The sequence below is a fragment of the Lolium rigidum genome, chromosome 7 (assembly GCF_022539505.1).
Source record: "Lolium rigidum isolate FL_2022 chromosome 7, APGP_CSIRO_Lrig_0.1, whole genome shotgun sequence".
NCBI lineage: Eukaryota > Viridiplantae > Streptophyta > Magnoliopsida > Poales > Poaceae > Lolium > Lolium rigidum.
This window is the reverse complement of record NC_061514.1, coordinates 12767307-12784167: the sequence shown is the minus strand read 5'-3', so window position 1 is coordinate 12784167 and position 16861 is coordinate 12767307. Positions and strand designations below refer to the sequence as shown.

Sequence of the window (16861 nt, the reverse complement as noted above, 5' to 3'; positions counted from 1 at the left end):
CATAACAAGTATTCTCTATTCATCGGATCCCAACAAACGCAACATATAGAATTACAGATAGATGATCTTGATCATGTTAGGCAGCTCACAAGATCCAGACAATGATAGCACAATGGGGAGAAGACAACCATCTAGCTACTACTATGGACCCATAGTCCAGGGGTAGACTACTCACACATCACACCGGAGGCGACCATGGCGGCGTAGAGTCCTCCGGGAGATGATTCCCCTCTCCGGCGAGGGTGCCGGAGGTGATCTCCTCGGATCCCCGAGATGGGATCGGCGGTGGCGGCGTCTCCGGAAGGTTTTCCGTATCGTGGTTCTCGATGCACCGGGGGTTTCGTCACGGAGGCTTTAAGTAGGCGAAAGGGCAAGTCGAGAGGGGGCACAGGGGCCCCAGATGACAGAGGCGGCGCGGCCAAGGGGGGCCGCGCCGCCCTAGGGTTTGGCTCCCCTGTGGCCCCACTTCGCTTCGTCTTCGGACTTCCGGAAGCTTCGTGGAAAAATAGGCCCTCGGGCGTTGATGTCGTCCAATTCCGAGAATATTTCCTTACTAGGATTTCGAAACCAAAAACAGCAGAATGACAAGAATCGGCACTTCGGCATCTTGTTAATAGGTTAGTTCCAGAAAATGCACGAATATGACATAAAGTGTGCATAAAACATGTAGATAACATCAATAATGTGGCATGGAACATAAGAAATTATCGATACGTCGGAGACGTATCAGCCAGCAACGAGGAAGCCGACGCTCTGGCGAACATCGGATCCATGTGTTCCCCCATTCCAGACGGTGTATTTTACGAAGTTATCAGTCAACGATCGATAAAGGAGAAAGCATCGGCACCTCCAAAATCATCGGCTGACGATTCAGAGGCAAGCTTGCAACAAACTGTCGAAGAATCTCCACCTCGATCCGTAGAGCAGGTCCTCCTCCTCGAACCCCTGTGGACCAAACCATTTTTAGCATACTTAATAGAGCAGCAACTACCAGAGGATCCGGTGGAAGCCAGGAGAATTGTGAGACGATCAAAGGCCTTCACCGTGGTAAATGGAGAACTCTACAAACGTAGTATCTCTGGCATCTTTCAAAGATGCATCGCTATCGACGACGGAAAGGTTCTGCTACGCGAGATACATGAAGGAACCTGTGGGCACCACGCAAGCAGCAGGGCCCTTTTGGCGAAAGCTTTCAGAGCAGGGTTTTACTGGCCAACGGCAGCATCAGACGCACGAGATCTGGTCCTAAAGTGCTACCCTTGTCAGCATTTTGCACCAAAACCGCATGCCCCTGCAACAGATCTGATGACGATACCACTCGCGTGGCCCTTCGCGAAGTGGGGACTCGACCAAGTTGGACCGCTGCCAAGATCATCGCCTGGGGGTCACACATATCTACTGGTTGTAGTCGACAAGTTTACCAAGTGGATTGAGGTTGTACCTGTTCGAAATCAGAAAGCCGAAACCGCCGTCCAGTTCTTCAGGGGAATAACTTGTCGATTCGGCATGCCCCACAGTATCGTCACAGACAACGGAACTAATTTTGATTCCAAAAAGTTCTGGAAGTTTTGCGACGACGGTGGCATTAAACTAAAATTCGCTTTGGTAGCACATCCCCAGACCAACGGCCAGGTCGAAAGGATCAACGGTCTAATAGGAGATGGCCTCAAGAAACGCCTTACGGGTGCGGCTGGAGCTTGGGTCGAAGAATTGCACTCCGTGCTTTGGATTTTGCACACTACACCCAACATGTCAACCCAGTACACCCCGTTCTTCTTGGTATACGGAGCCGAAGCAGTTTTGCCAGCCGATGTTCGGTTCGAAGCCCCTCGGGTGACCGCGTACACGGAAGCTACTTCCAACAACGCGTTGCAAGACGCCGTGGACCTCCTTGACGAAGCGCGGGACATTGCCTTGGCAAGAACAACGGTGTATCATCAGGCATTAAGAAATTACCACAGTCGACGAGTACGCAATCGAAGCTTCAGTGTTGGAGATATGGTACTGCGACTGAAGCAAGAGAGATCTCTGAAGCTCGAATCTCCATGGGAAGGACCGTTCATCATCACTAAAGTGATACCAGGGGGAGCTTATCATCTCAAGAACCCAGCTTCGGGTCAAGATGTTGAAAATCCATGGAACGTTGCACATTTGCGACGGTTCTACGCATAGGATATAATTATCCTCTTCTTGTTATTTGGCAACTCCTAAGCTTGTCTTATGATATGAATAAAATATCTGATCAGGTTTTTTACCTTTATTGTTCCAGGCCTCATTATCCGAACAAATTGTTCGGGGCCCTTGTCATTGGCTCTTACTCCCATCGGGAGCGCAGGCCAGAAACACGCTCGCACACGTGTCATTAATTAAATACTCCCATCGCGAGCTAAGGTTAATGACACACAACAACCCATCCAAGCCTCGAGAAAATACGCGAGTGCTGCAATCGATGGACGTACTATCACAAACAAGGCTCAAACCGGTGCACCGCGTGACGAAGCCAAGCGCCTAAATCCCTCGATTATTCGACGGGTGTCGCTCTTACAGAACTTACGTATCGACTCCGCAATAAACTTGCAATTACAACGGAGTCGTCGGGTTAGCAGGCTGACTTGATCACTCATCCGCCCTCGACAAAAAATTATTAATCGAATTAGCAAATTCACCAAAAGTACATGATGTGCAAAACACACATTAAATTTATATGAGATTATCCCTTGCAGGTACAAGGTCATTACATACATATGAATGCATAAATTCATGGCAGGTTTCCCTGGTCCTCTCGGGCCTTCAGATCCCTCTCAATACCTGTTTCCATCCGTGAGATGATAGGGACGCAGGATTTCTAGCAATATCGTAATACTGGTCTAAACTCCTATTGGTGTTTGCTATGGCCTCCAAATCTAAGGTCGGATGACACGCTAACACTGAAGCGAAGGCAAGTTCAGCGCCGGCCAGGAGCTCTTTTCACACCAACAGTCGAATCCTTTCAGGGGTCTTGAATCGAGTAAACAGAGCAGATAAAGTTTCGGGTGCTTGGTCCAGAGGAAACAATGTTCTCCAGACCATCGAGAGATGAGCATGGAACTTGTCAAAGTAGTAGTGCACCTTCTCTGCTCGATGTTCAAATTTTGCCACGGCAACAGCCTTCGGTCGATGGGACCACAACTCATGCTTCGGGTGAGCTACATCGGTCATCGCTTCGATCTTTTCGTGGATCCTCTTGTTTTCCTCTGATTCGTCAGAAGCTACGACTGTCAAGAGGCAAAAATCAGCTAAAGGATATTCAAGCTTCGATAAAAATCGACGGATGGACAAGCACTTACAGCTCAAGCTTTCAGTAGCAACACGGAGACGATCGAGAGCGTGTTGTTCAATGGCAGTCGCAATCTCGCTCTTTCTTTTCACCCACGCCGCCATCGCGTGAAGGGTGGTAATATCTTTGTTCAATCGGGATATTTGATCCTGCAAACGACGAAGAAGATCAGATTCATCGCTAGCTGAAGGATTTAAAGAAGGATCGGCACGAGAAGAAGATGAAGGAATCTGCAGCACAATTCTCAGCTCAGAATAGCATTAATAAAAACTCCCATCGGGAGCGCTGGAGCGTATATATTACATTCAAAAGATTGTTGGTGCTGGCAACAGAGCCAGAATAAGACAAGATTGGGTTAAACTATATCAGGCCTTAATTACAACTGACCGAGCAAGCATTCATTCAAGGAAGAGTTGATGATGAGTCGGGGGCAGCTTCAGGCGCAGTTTTGGTATTCGCCTCGTCAACCAGCTTGAGGAGTTGATTAGCACATGTTACTGCCGATTGTTTGAAGGGCTCAAGGTTGATTAGGCAATTATTGTCATCTACAGGCAATGCCTTAGATAACTTTTCTAGTTCAGAGCCCAGCCCATGACCCATTAGCAGCTGGAAAGTAAGTACCGCTCCAAACAAATGGGAACGACGCTTTAGTACCTCCACAGGCTCAGGCTCAGAAGGGTCGACGAGGAAAGCGTCTACCATCTCGCCAAGAGTCTTGTCCTGCTTCATCTTTGGGAAAATCATTAAGAATAACCTCGATAAACGCTCCCTTGGTTCTTTGCAAAAGTCTGAGAACTTGGACGTTGGACTCAGCAGCGAGTGACAAGGCGTCAGACATGGAATCCTCCCGAAGCTTGCGAGCCCGATTGATGGTTATATCGGCAGCACCAGGAAGAAGATAGATAAGCAACCTAGAGGAAAGTACTGGAAAAAAGATATGCGCCAAGGAACTTACCCAATAAATTCGCAATGGATTCACGGAGGACGCCCTCTTTTTCATCGGCTGCGACTGCAGCCTCGCGTCTAGCATCTTGCTCATCCTTCATTTTTTTGCTTCAGCTTCTTCAGTTCATCCTTCAGCGAGATGTTTTCATTTTTAGCATCGGCTACAAGCCTGTTGGCTTCCAGCACTTGGTCAGCCGAAGTCTTGATGGTCTTCCGAAGATGAGCATTTTTAGACTCCAGACGAGTGAATTGCTCAGCAAAATCTACCACAACGTCAACTGTGGCATAAATCGGCTGCGAGGTAAAAAGCCAAGAAACCTCAGTCGAATATGGAAATTCAGCGAAAAAGAAGGAAGCCAAGTCGAGTAAATCACTTACATGGTCGCGAGCAGCCGATGGAACGGGAGCGCTGCCAGAAGGGATAACCTTCAACACCGGAATCTTTTCCACGGTCGTCCTTGAGGGCGGCATTGGTTTGGCAGGCGAAGGGTTCGACTCCTTGGCTGACTCAGACTTCCCAGAGAATAACTTAGCCCTCTTTGCAAGAGGAACATCGTCGTCATCATCAGAGCTGATTGGAAAGCAAGGATGATCAGCATGCAGAATGAAGAAGGATAGTTACGAAGGGAAAAATAGATACTCACAGGTCCAGGTCATCTTCGACAGCAAAAAAGCCTATCGAACTTTTCACAGCAGGGGGAGGCGATGCGGTTTCATCGGCATCATTATCTTGCCCGCTAGGACTTGATTCAGCCGTTGTGATAAGGTCCTCGTTTATCCTCTTACACCGCCTGCTCGTGGTGAGAGCATCATCTTCGGGAGCTTCGTCCTCCTGGACGTCACTGTCCTCAAGGATATGCTGGGCATCCTCAGTCTCCTCAGAGTCATCATCATCATCCTCTGGTTCCACACCGCTTTCGGGTGTAGGAGGATAGCATTGAGCCATGGTGGAGGCCTGTTGACAGGAGAAAAACCAGTGAAAAGTCGAAGAGCGGCACAATGATAGTAATAAGAGCAAGTAACAGTAAGAGCTACCTCAGCCGGAAGGTGTTTGAGATTGTATGGGGGGCGAGCCGAGGTCAGAACAATGGTGTCCTTCATGCTGAGGCACGTCAGACGACGCACCTCGTCGCGAAGCTCATCATCCGACAGGTCGGCAGAGCTGACTCTTGACTTATCATCCTTGCTAAAGTACAGCCACAACTAGTGGGGCCGGGACATCAGCGGTTGCACCCGACGTTGTAAGAACACTCAGACTACCTCAGTGCCACACATCGTTAAGCCTCCTGTGTTCTTCAGATCTACGACCTGGTCGAACAGCTTGTCGGCTACGGTGCTTTCTTCAGGAGACAGGGCGTTTCGCCAGGACTTCTTCGGCTGAGCCACCAGGACGTCCTCAAACGGAGGAAGATTGGAGCGCCGCCCAGACACCGGAGTATCTCGCAGATAGAACCATTTGTTGCACCAGCCCTGGACAGACTCCTTCATCGTGTAGTTGAAGTAATCAACTTCTGTTCTGATAACAAAGCCAACGCCACCAACGACGGGGGGGGGGGGGCATTCCTGTCGTTGTGACGCTTGACGTAGAAGATTTTCCTCCAAAGACCCCAGTGGGGATCAATGCCGAGGAAAGCTTCGCAGACGGTGATGAAGATGGAAAGATGGAGAATGGAATTTGGGGTCAGCTGCCAAAGCTGGATCCCATAGAAGAAAAGAAGAGAACGAAGAAATTCGTGGGCAGGAAGAGAAAGCCCACGAAAAAGAAAGGCGGCGAACATAACAGTAAAGCCCTTCGGGGGCTTTGGGCGAGAAGCTGGACCTGGAAGACGAATATCGTCGTCAGACGGGGAAATGAGACCGAGGGTGCGCAGCCTGTTCACCTCGCGGTTGGAAATGGTGGAGGCGCCCCAATCGCGGCTAACCTTGGTCGCGCCTGAGGCGCTGGCGCTCTTCTTCTTGCCCATGGTGCCCGGAGTCCTTGAGAAAAGGAACAGAGGTGAAAGGAAAGGTTGGGGAAGAAGATGAGCAGTGTGGAAACATGAAAAGTGAAAACAACAGGAAGGCTCCCTATTTATGCCACGGGATTGATGGGAAATCATGGCCATAACTCCATAGACATCGTGGGAAGTGGACAAGATCTAGTCGTACACGTGTCGCTCCGAGAGGAGAACGGAACCGGAGGCCCATTATTCCCACGATGTGCGAAAATCGAGGAGGCGCCTCGGTCAGTACGCATGCACTGGTCATTTCCTAAAAACTGCCCGCGCAGAACTAGGGTGGGCCCATCAGGTCAAGTCTTGTTAATCAAACCACAGCACTGGTTGCGTCATCAGTGATGTCATGAAGCCCGCCGGAAGCATCCGAAGAAAAACGAAAAGCATCGGATGGTCAGCTCGAGTCTGCACCCGGTCACAAGCGCTCGTGCCCAGACTCGGGGGCTACTCCCATCGGGAGCGCTGGACGCGCACCCGATAAACATGAACTTGAAGATATTCCTGTGAAGAAGTATTTGAAGAAAAGGATGGAATGCTCAGCTCGAGTCTGCACCCGGTCACAAGCGGCCGTGCCCAGACTCGGGGGCTACTCCCATCGGGAGCGCTGGACGCGCACCCGATAAAACTTTTTTGCACTCCAGGATCATGTCCGGGGACTTGATTCTGTGTAGGGTAACGTTGTTTTGCCATCGGCAGTTAACCAGCAAAGCTGGGCACGTTACTCAATATCCTTTACGCGTTAAAACCTTACTGAAAAATACAAGCCCCGGTACAAATGTATCGGGTGACCTATGAAGACCTGCAGAAAACTTTGGCAGAAGAAGACGTTCGAGTAGCACAACTTGAGTCTACGCACGGATCGCAAACATCCGCACCTAGACTCGGGGGCTACTCCCATCGGGAGCGCTGGACGCGCACCCGATAGAAGAAGATGATGTTGTTACAAGATGGACAAGAACAATCAAGGGAGAAGAACATTCGGTGGAGGCATGATTTAGTCTCTACCCGAAATATCTTCGGCTAGACACTCGGGGACTACTGACGTGGGCATTACCCTTCGAGTAACTGACATTGCCCTATCCTGTGCGGCCCAACTGGAGGCCCATGAAGATACCCGATGGCAAGACGGGCCACTAGGACGGTGCTGGAGAAGATTACTTGAAGAACAAGACAAGAGAGGAGCCGAACAAGGAAAGTTTAGAGCTAGGTCTTTTGTAAACCTAGTCGTACCCGGACAGATCCCTTGAGACTTGGCCTCCTATATAAAGGCCAAGAGAGGGGCTGCCGAGGGACACACAATCAATCTTAGCAACTTTAGCCACCATAAGTCTAGAGCTAGGTCGCCGTAGCACTTAGCCTCTCGACGAGATCACAGCCGAAACCTTCGGCACCCCATTGTAACCCGATATTTTCATAATCAAGATCGGACGAGCGGGACGTAAGGGTTTTACCTCATCGAGGGCCCCGAACCTGGGTAAATTTCTCTCCCCGCTTGTCTATTAACCGATGTCTCGTGTCAGCCTACAGGATTCCATCAACCCTAAGCCCCAATCGGAGGGCATTTCCGAGGAGTACCCTCGACAATGGAGCATCAAAAACTATAGATACGTTTGAGACGTATCAGATAGTCACAGAGTGATATGAAGATTGATCTTATTAGAGTTGAGCCTATTGGAAGTACGTCTTGAAGAAGAAGATGGAGTACGTGTGCTCCCATGTTTATATTCAAGACATCAACACTATGAAGAAAGAAGAAATGAAGTGCAAGTTTAAGATGAGCCATCTCAAAGAGATCATGTGCTTGAAGCTTGCCATCCATATGACGATCATAGATATATGAAGATATGCCGAAAAATAGCTCTCCCATAGTGGTTTATGGGAGATCAATACGCAATACTTCATCAAGCAAGAACAATCAAGAAAGGTGTTCCATCTTGAAGATGTCAAGATTTTCATCATCTATCTCAAATGGAATGCGCAAGGTTAAGGTTTCTTCTTGATAGGGTTCTGATGGTGCTCCGGTGATGGCGCCAGACAATCTTGTTGGCAGTTGTTGTGGAAGCGGTTGGGCAACCCCAAGAGGAAGGTGTGATGAGCACATCAGCAAGTTTTCCCTCAGTACGAAACCAAGGTTTAATCGACCAGTAGGAGAAAGGCGTGACTTCTGAAGGTGTTGTTGGATGACTAGTGGTGGGGTGCACTACAGGCGTCAGCAACAACATGGAACCTGCACACAACACAACCAAAGAACTTTGCCCCAACATGTAGTGAGGTTGTCAATCTCACTGGTTTGCTGAACACAAAGGATTGGACGTATCGAGTGGAAATAGATGTTTGCAGAAAGTAAACAGAACATAATTGCAGTAGAATTTATCAGTAAAGAAAATAGGACCGGGGTCCACAGTTCACTAGAGGTGTCTCTCCATAAAGATAAATAGCATGTTGGGTGAAGAAATTACAGCTGGGCAATTGATAGAATATCGACCAATACATGACAAGATGATTACTATGAGATTTGATATGTACATTACAACATAATACATAGACCGTAATCCAACTGCGTCTATGACTAATAATCCACCTTCAGGTTAGCGTCCGCACCCCTTTCAGTAAGTTGCAAGCAACAGATTATCGCATTAAGCAATGTGTGTAAAGTAAACAATAGAATTACCCTCGGATAAAACATTGTTGTTTTCTCCCTAGTAGCAACAGTACATCTACAATCTTAGAAGTTAAACGTCACTCTTCCAGAAAACTAGAGGCATGAACCTACTATCGAGCATAAATACCCCCTCTTGGAGTCACAAGTGTCCACTTGGCCAGAGTTTCTACTAGCAACAGAGAGCATGCAAGATCACAAATAACATATGACATGAATATATAACCAATCTCAACATAGTATACAATATTCATCAGATCCCAGCAAACCAAACATATAGGATTACATAAAGATGATCTTGATCATATAGTGCAGCTCACAAGATCGATAGATGAAGCCCAAAGTGGAGAAGACAACCATCTAGCTACTGCTATGGACCCATAGTCTAGGGATGAACTACTCACGCATCACTTCGGAGGCGGGCATGGCGATGTAGATGCCTCCGGCGATGATTTCCCCCTACGGCAGGGTGCCGGGAAGAGCTTCAGAACCCCACGAGATGGGTTCTGCAATGACGGCCGCGACGGAACTTTTTCTGGATGGAGGCTCGGGTATCCAGGGTTTTCCCAAGAAGATGTATAAATAGGCGGAGGATTTAGGTCGGTGGGGCGCCTGGTGGGCCTAGACCTACCCTAGGCGCGGGCCAGGTCCAGGCCACGCCTAGGGGTGGTTCGGGCGCCCTTCTGCGCCTCTTCGACCCCCCCTCTGGACTTCGTCTTCATTTCGGTAAAATATTGACTTCGGCTTTTGTTTCGTCCAATTCCGAGAATATTTTCTGTACAACTTTTTTAAAATACAAAAACAACAAAAAAAAAAACAGGGAACTGACACTGTGCCATCTTATTAATAGGTTAGTGCCGGAAATCATATAAAAGTGCAACAAAGTGTAAGCAAAACATATATGAATTGGTGTAAAACAAGCATGGAGCATCAAAAATTATAGATACGTTTGAGACGTATCAAGCATCCCCAAGCTTAACTCATGCTCGTTCTCGAGTAGGTAAGTGATAACAAAGATAATTTTTGAGGTGACATGAAGCCAACACAATCTTGATCAAGCATGTAAAGCATTCTGAGCTAGGATCTAAGTAGTCTAACATAGGCATGATAGATATGATTCAATTGAACTTAGCAATTATGTTATAACATGAAGAGTAACTCAAATAATGGATCATGAATAATAGTGCATTGAAAGTAAACATAACAAAGTGGTACTCAACATGTCCTTTATGGAATAGGAAAACATAAATGCTAGGACACCTTCAAAGTTCAGAGGGTGACTAGATACAAGTAATTTCAGAACAAGCAATATCACAATCATGAATCAATCAATAATAATTTTGGGACTATGCACATTGCACTAAGAATGATAGCTATGCTCTCTAATTGGTGCATAAAGTAGAAGATGAAGACTCAAGATAATAGCAAAAGAACGACTCTTTGAAGAGTAAGCGAGATAAGCAAGTTTTATGAACCTTCCAAAAAGTATGGTACTTATTAGCTTTGAGCTCTCATTGCCCCTATCATAAGCACCTGAATGGTTAAAGTTAATGTGAATCAAAAATGAGCTATATGCTTGCAAATCACAAGTTGAAAATCCCATGCCCCTTTTATGCGAGTACATAAATCTCATGTTACTCAACTTAGGTCTCAAATAAGTTCTTGTCATTGTAAGTATACATGTATTATTGAGAACCGCCAACGGGGTACCTCTTGCGCGATGATATGGAGGTACTCTTGTGGAGCAATCCCATGCCAAAATGACAATACAAATAGACAGTGAGCATCTCAGCAATTTTTTATTTACTATGAATATAGCTTTTTATTGCAAATGCTTCATAGAATGCTCACTATGACTTAGTTGTAAATTTTTACCATGAATGATGCATGGCTTAGATTACCGGCCCAGTCGTTTCCCTAACTCATATACAAACTCCATGGACATATAATTTTCCATTTTATTTTGCACCGCTAGGCATCCATAAACAAAAGAACATGACATCAACTAAATATAAGTACAATGTCGAAAGTGTTCCCCATGAAAGCATGGTTCTACTAACTTCCAACTCGCAATTTGAAAACACATACACTTCATAAGATAGGCACAATTGATCAAATTTATTAAGTGCAAGAAAGTAAATGTGCCATCAAGTTCGTGAGAGCTTTACTGACTAATTTTCTCATGCTAAGATTTAATTTGGAAGATAAATAAAAACATGATGAATTACTTGGAATAGCAATAATGCTACTAGGTAGATATGGTTGACACAATCGGCAAACTTTGTTTCATGGTGGTTGGATGCATGAGTAGAGATCATACTCAGCACAGGCGAAGGCTAGCAAAAGACTGAGAGCGACCAACTAAGAGAGCAATAATGGCCATAATCATGCATAGCGACAAAATATTATCAATCAAAGCATAAAGTGATATTACAAGTCAAAAACTAAATAATCATAGAGGCTTTAGTTGACTGGTTATAGTCATAACGTGGTGTAAGCATGCGCCAAGTCAATCCAATAAAGCATCAAAGTTGAATACCACAATATTATGCTTTTATGATAGAAACAACACATTATTCTTTCAATGAAACATTATGCACTCTCAGCTATTCTATGAAGGAATCTGCATGTTTTTTCTTCATTCTAAGTTGAATCATTTGTAGCTCAATTTTGTATATAGTCTTACAACTATGAAAACTTGGCGTTTTTACTTACAATCCAAATCCCCCAAGGAGCTAAGATGATAATTTCCATAGCAAAAGGAACATTAAGCTTATTCTTGACATCATAGAACGCATCCATTACTGATAGGTGTAGTGATCTCTGGGGACAAGTAAGGTCCCGACATAACTCGCAAATGGGCAAGTCCAAAGAAGATGTACCAAAGTTTCTTCTTGATTGCATTGTAAAGTGGCACAGGAGTATGATGGTAAAATGAAGTGTTTCCCCGCCAAGATATTTCTTGTATTCAATCTATCCAATAGCAGCAACCAGAATAAAAATTTGTATTTTGCTTGACATGAGGACTTCCAAACCTAGGAAAAAAATTCAGGAGTGTGTCTCTGACCAATCATGACATTATAAGCATTCTTTGTTGAGAATTGGTTATTTCCCCAAATGTATCTCCAAGAATCCTTATTTCTAGCTTGAGCAGTTACCAAAGCATTGGAGCAAGCTCCTCAAGTTTTTTAAAATTCTTGGAAAGCCTGCTGAGATAAGGGAAGATGAAACATGCTTGTAGAAACTCTTGAGATATGACATCCTAGACTGATCGATTGTTTCTATACCCGGTCTATTTACTTTGTGAGGGACTTCGTGCTTGAAGTTAGATTAGTTTATTTTCTTGCTTAGCATAAGTTGTTGGTGCACATATATATGTAAACCCTAGTTATATAGGTTTTGTGCTTGACAAATTAGACGCTAATTTTATTCCACAGTTCAAGCCATTATCGTGAAAGTTCTGAACCACCTATTCACCACCCCCCCCCTCAAGGCGGCATACGTGTCCTTTCAACCTTGGTCAACACTTGATTTCCTTCTTATTTCAAACTTGCCACCAACAAATGGTTCAAGTGATTTCTTCTAACAAGAGATCACTTGAATACATAAAGAGACTTCTTCAACTTGCAACCTCAAAGTTGTTCTGCAGAATTATCATCTTGTAATTCCTCCTGTAAGAATGAAGTTTTAGTATCTACCTGTTCAAGCTCAAAATCATGCACAGTAACACTAGTGAGTAAAGTGCAAACTAAATTGCTACATCAGAGAAAAAATACCTCACTAAAATTAATCATGGAATCTCAGTATAAGCTAAATTAGTTTTAGCAATAATATACCATCTATTTTGCACAAGTCGTAGCCTCCGAAGACAAAACAAAACTTATGGAGAAATTCACAAACAATAACAATAATAAAGACAGATATTTATAAAGGAGAAATTTGAAGAAATATAGAAAGAGTCGGGAATTTGAAAACTATATAAGTTCATTGAAAATAGGGGATAGTTAAATGAAAGAATAATATTTGATGAAAAACTAAAATTTATTATAACATTGGCAATATCTGATAAAATTCATTTGTTAATCATGCTGTGAGACATACGGAAAAACAGATTAAACCTAGATCACGTCACAGTTTGAAGTTCACGGTTTTAACAGGGGAGTGGCCTAGTTCATTTGGCAGTGGAGTTAAAGGACGAAACTAGATTAGGATGTTGTTGATTAACCAAGAATAGGCGTTGCCAAGAAATTCTCGACACTTTTCAACAGAAGCAAGTCATCCAATGACGAGAAATTTTCTGTTAGGGACTAATATAGGCACCTAATATGCGAAAATGCCGAACGGGACCTGGCAACGGGCGAGGATGATATCGAGCCCGTCCGGTGGTTCAAGATTAGGAATGTATTAAGTCCTAAGTGTGTATTCTGTCTTTATTCAGCCATTTAGTTGATAGGTATTCGTGGTATTCATTTCACGCGCTTAGCAATAACTCTCGTGTAGGATGGACGAAGCTTTAGAGCATCCCCACTCGTTTGGGCTCCCCACGCCCAAATCCGGCGAAATTTAGCGCCGGATGGATGTAGTTTTTGGCCTGGGGAGGCCCATTTTTCCAGCCGCGAGCCCATGGACGCGCACCCACCGCGTGCATAGCGACGGTGCAGTCACCGGGAAGGGCAATCGTCGGAGTTCCCTCGCCGCATTGAACCGTCGCGAAGTGGACCGGAGAGCCGAAACGACTCGTCGGGAACGGTCGAAGTGGCCTCGATGCGAGAACCGCCGTAATGGAGCACGAACTCCGCGGAAGAGCAACCGGCGCTCTCTTTCGTCGAGAGACCTACATAAACGGTTTTCGACGGGCTGAGCCATTCATCTGTTCTCTCGTCACCATCCTCCGTCAACCATGAGCGATATCTCTTGGCCATCGGACACCGACAGCGAGGGGAAGCCGCCTGGATGGCGCCATTGGTGGGATCCAGCTGCATCGTCCAGCAGCGACGATTCCCCCCGCCGGCCAGCGAGGACGAGTTTGACGACGAGGAGGAGGACGAAGAGGCCGTGGAGCGAGGCCGAGGAAGAGGCCGAGGAAGAGGAGGAGGAGCAGGAGCGAGGAGGAGGAGCGAGGAGGAGGAGGACGAAGAGGCTGATGAGGACGACGACGAGGAGGACTCAACTTCCTCCGACGAGGAGGTGACGAGCCGGAAGCGTCGCCGCGACGACGATGAGGCGGGGCCTTCTAAGAAGAAGAAGAAGTAGTTTAGTTTTAAAGTTTTTATATGTAATTTCTATGTTTATTCGAATTATATTCGAAATATATATATAATCTATCTATGTTGCACCACTTGAGAGTTCAAAGCTTTCGTTCGACGAGGGTATTGCCGTAGATCGGGAAGACGAGGGTTTTGCCGTAGATCGGGAAGACGAGGGTTTTGCCGTAGATCGGAGGCCATTGTCGCCGACAAGTTGGGTCCACGCCCGCTTTTCACTCGTCCGGAGTCCCCGAGCGCTCCCCGGGGGGCCGGGGATGTCGTGGGATCGCCGGATGGATTTAGGCCCAAATCCGGACGAAAACGAGGAACCGGGGGCGCGACTGGGCCGAATTACGCCGTCCGGATGGAAAAAACGCTCGCCGGGGGCCTGTTCGGGGGGACGAGTGGAGATGCTCTTAATACGGGTAAGGCTGACATGCATGCAACTCTAGCCACTCAGAGCAATAACTGCTCTAAGGACAGAACATGTCCATAAATTGACCATTAAATATCTAGTCATTAATTTAATTCGTGGAAGAATTTTATTTCGCACACAGTCATGTTTTCTCCACCTACTAATTAACATCCGTGTAAAAAATAATATATTACTATATCAAATAGCATCTTTCCAAATTATCTATAGTAAAATAATGTACTATTTATTAAAATGGCTCCTTTTGCAAATATTTACCATGTAAAAAAGTTGTACTACTAATTCACAGCCGTGTAAAAATAATGTACAACATCAAATGGCTCTTTTCAATTTATCTATAGTAAAATGTTGTACTACTACTAGTTCTCCAAATAGATCCTTTCCAAATTTTTACCATATAAAAAAGTTGTACTACTAATTCACATTCGTGTAAAAATGCTGTACTACATTACTTCCTGGGTCATATATTCTGATTTTAAAATCTGCATTTAAATTTTTTGAACTGCACTTGGTTATTTTTGAAATATTTCATGATATCTCCAAGATAAAAGAATTATTGAATATTCAGCAATTACAAAAGCACAAGGATCTTTTCTCATAATCAAAATAGCTTCATCTAGCTCAATTCTAAATCAACATTCATTCAATCTGAATACAACTTTCAGCATGCACACATCAGTGGTCTCTGAATTTCCAAAACCGACATGAACCGGTATCACAGTTAATTGTGTCATTAACCATAAATTCAATGGAATATCATCTTCCCCAAACTCAAAATTATCCACCAAACAACCCCAAGAATCAACATGATTTCATCAATAATTTAGAACAAGTTTAGTGGATAATCAGCAACGGCCAAATTTCTGGAAAAACAGAATACTATCAAAATGGATCCAAAATAACAACGAACCAAAAATCTGTAGTAAAGTCAAATCCTCACCGAGCAGATATGGGATGGCCATGATAGATCTCTCTAGAAACCGAACGCATGAAACACTGGCCATTTTTCCTGGCTTGGAACCAAGATGTCCAGATGCTATGGATCTGGGCAGGACAACAGCGAAGCAGAGATTCTCTAGGACGAACAGGAACTTCCGCGAATCAGGCCATGAGCACGAAGCCATGATTTTACCGGCGCTGGGTATGCTAGCCTATTCGGCAAGCTCCTCGTCGACCGAGAGGACGAAGCCAGCGAGCTCTTCGCCTCCCTCTCCGTTGCTTCGTCGTGCTCCTGGCTCCGGCCGCCTCCGGCCGCCCCCGTTCTCCCCACCGTCATGTAGATGAGCGAGAGAGAGAGGGTAGGTGGAGTCGTGAGAGGGCTGGAGAGGCCGATTTTGCTGCCTGAGATGCACAAGATCCAGAGGATGGTGAAGATCTACAGGAGCATACGGCTAGAAATGAGGTTAAATGCGAGTTCAGTATGGTTTCGCGGTGGTCTTGTATAAAGCCGCGTATGCGAGGTGCGGATATGAAAATCCAACGCGTATTGAACTGACGCTATATTAGCTACGAATCTCCGGGCGCCAGCTGAGGACGATGATATCATCCTCGCGCGTTGCCAGGTTCCAATCCGCCGGGTCGCCTAATATGCGAACTCAATCATCTATTGCAAGCCAACTGTAAGCACATTAAGAAAAAGGATTTAAGCACAATCTGCTTGAATTATACCTTATCATTACACCAACCACTTCTGCAGAAATGGAGTGGATGACAAGGTCATCTCAAGGAGACACTACTGGGACCCCCTTTCATAGATGAGAAATCAGTAAACAAAGACATCCAATTGTATAATTAATCATTTAATTTTCTTGTTTGTGCAGCGGCCACATCTAGTATACTTAATCTTCAGGTTTGCACTTTCTGATGATTGGAACCGGTTTCAGCAGGCTGTCAGCATTCAGCAAATAATCAATCATGCTTCTTTGTCCACAGATTAATATATCCAAGGACATAAAGGGAACTAACTGAGATTTCAGCTCTCAAGCTGTACATATGAAAATTTATTATGACCATCATGATTGCATAGCTAGAAGATAGCAGATTATTTAGTGACTCAGATGTGGAAAAGTAAAGAAGAAAAGGATGATACTATATTTATTTTTGAAACATAGAAGAGGTAACGCAAAACGAGCCAGATTCCGCTCATTAAGCAAGTTAAGCAAAGCACCAATCCTCCCGTTCAGACGTCTCTAGTTTGCAATTTTCTTATACCACGATGATGTGGTTGTTGAAACTCAAAAGGACAATTATTAGTATTTCTCAAGAGCT

At 45.3% G+C, this 16861-nt stretch overlaps 1 protein-coding gene across 1 annotated transcript in view; it reads right to left on the bottom strand.

Annotated features, from left to right (window-relative positions):
* The window catches only part of LOC124670912 (protein argonaute 1A-like), a 71090-nt gene that overhangs the window by 3179 nt on the left and 51050 nt on the right, over positions 1-16861 (bottom strand). The gene's annotated exons all lie outside the window — the stretch shown is intronic.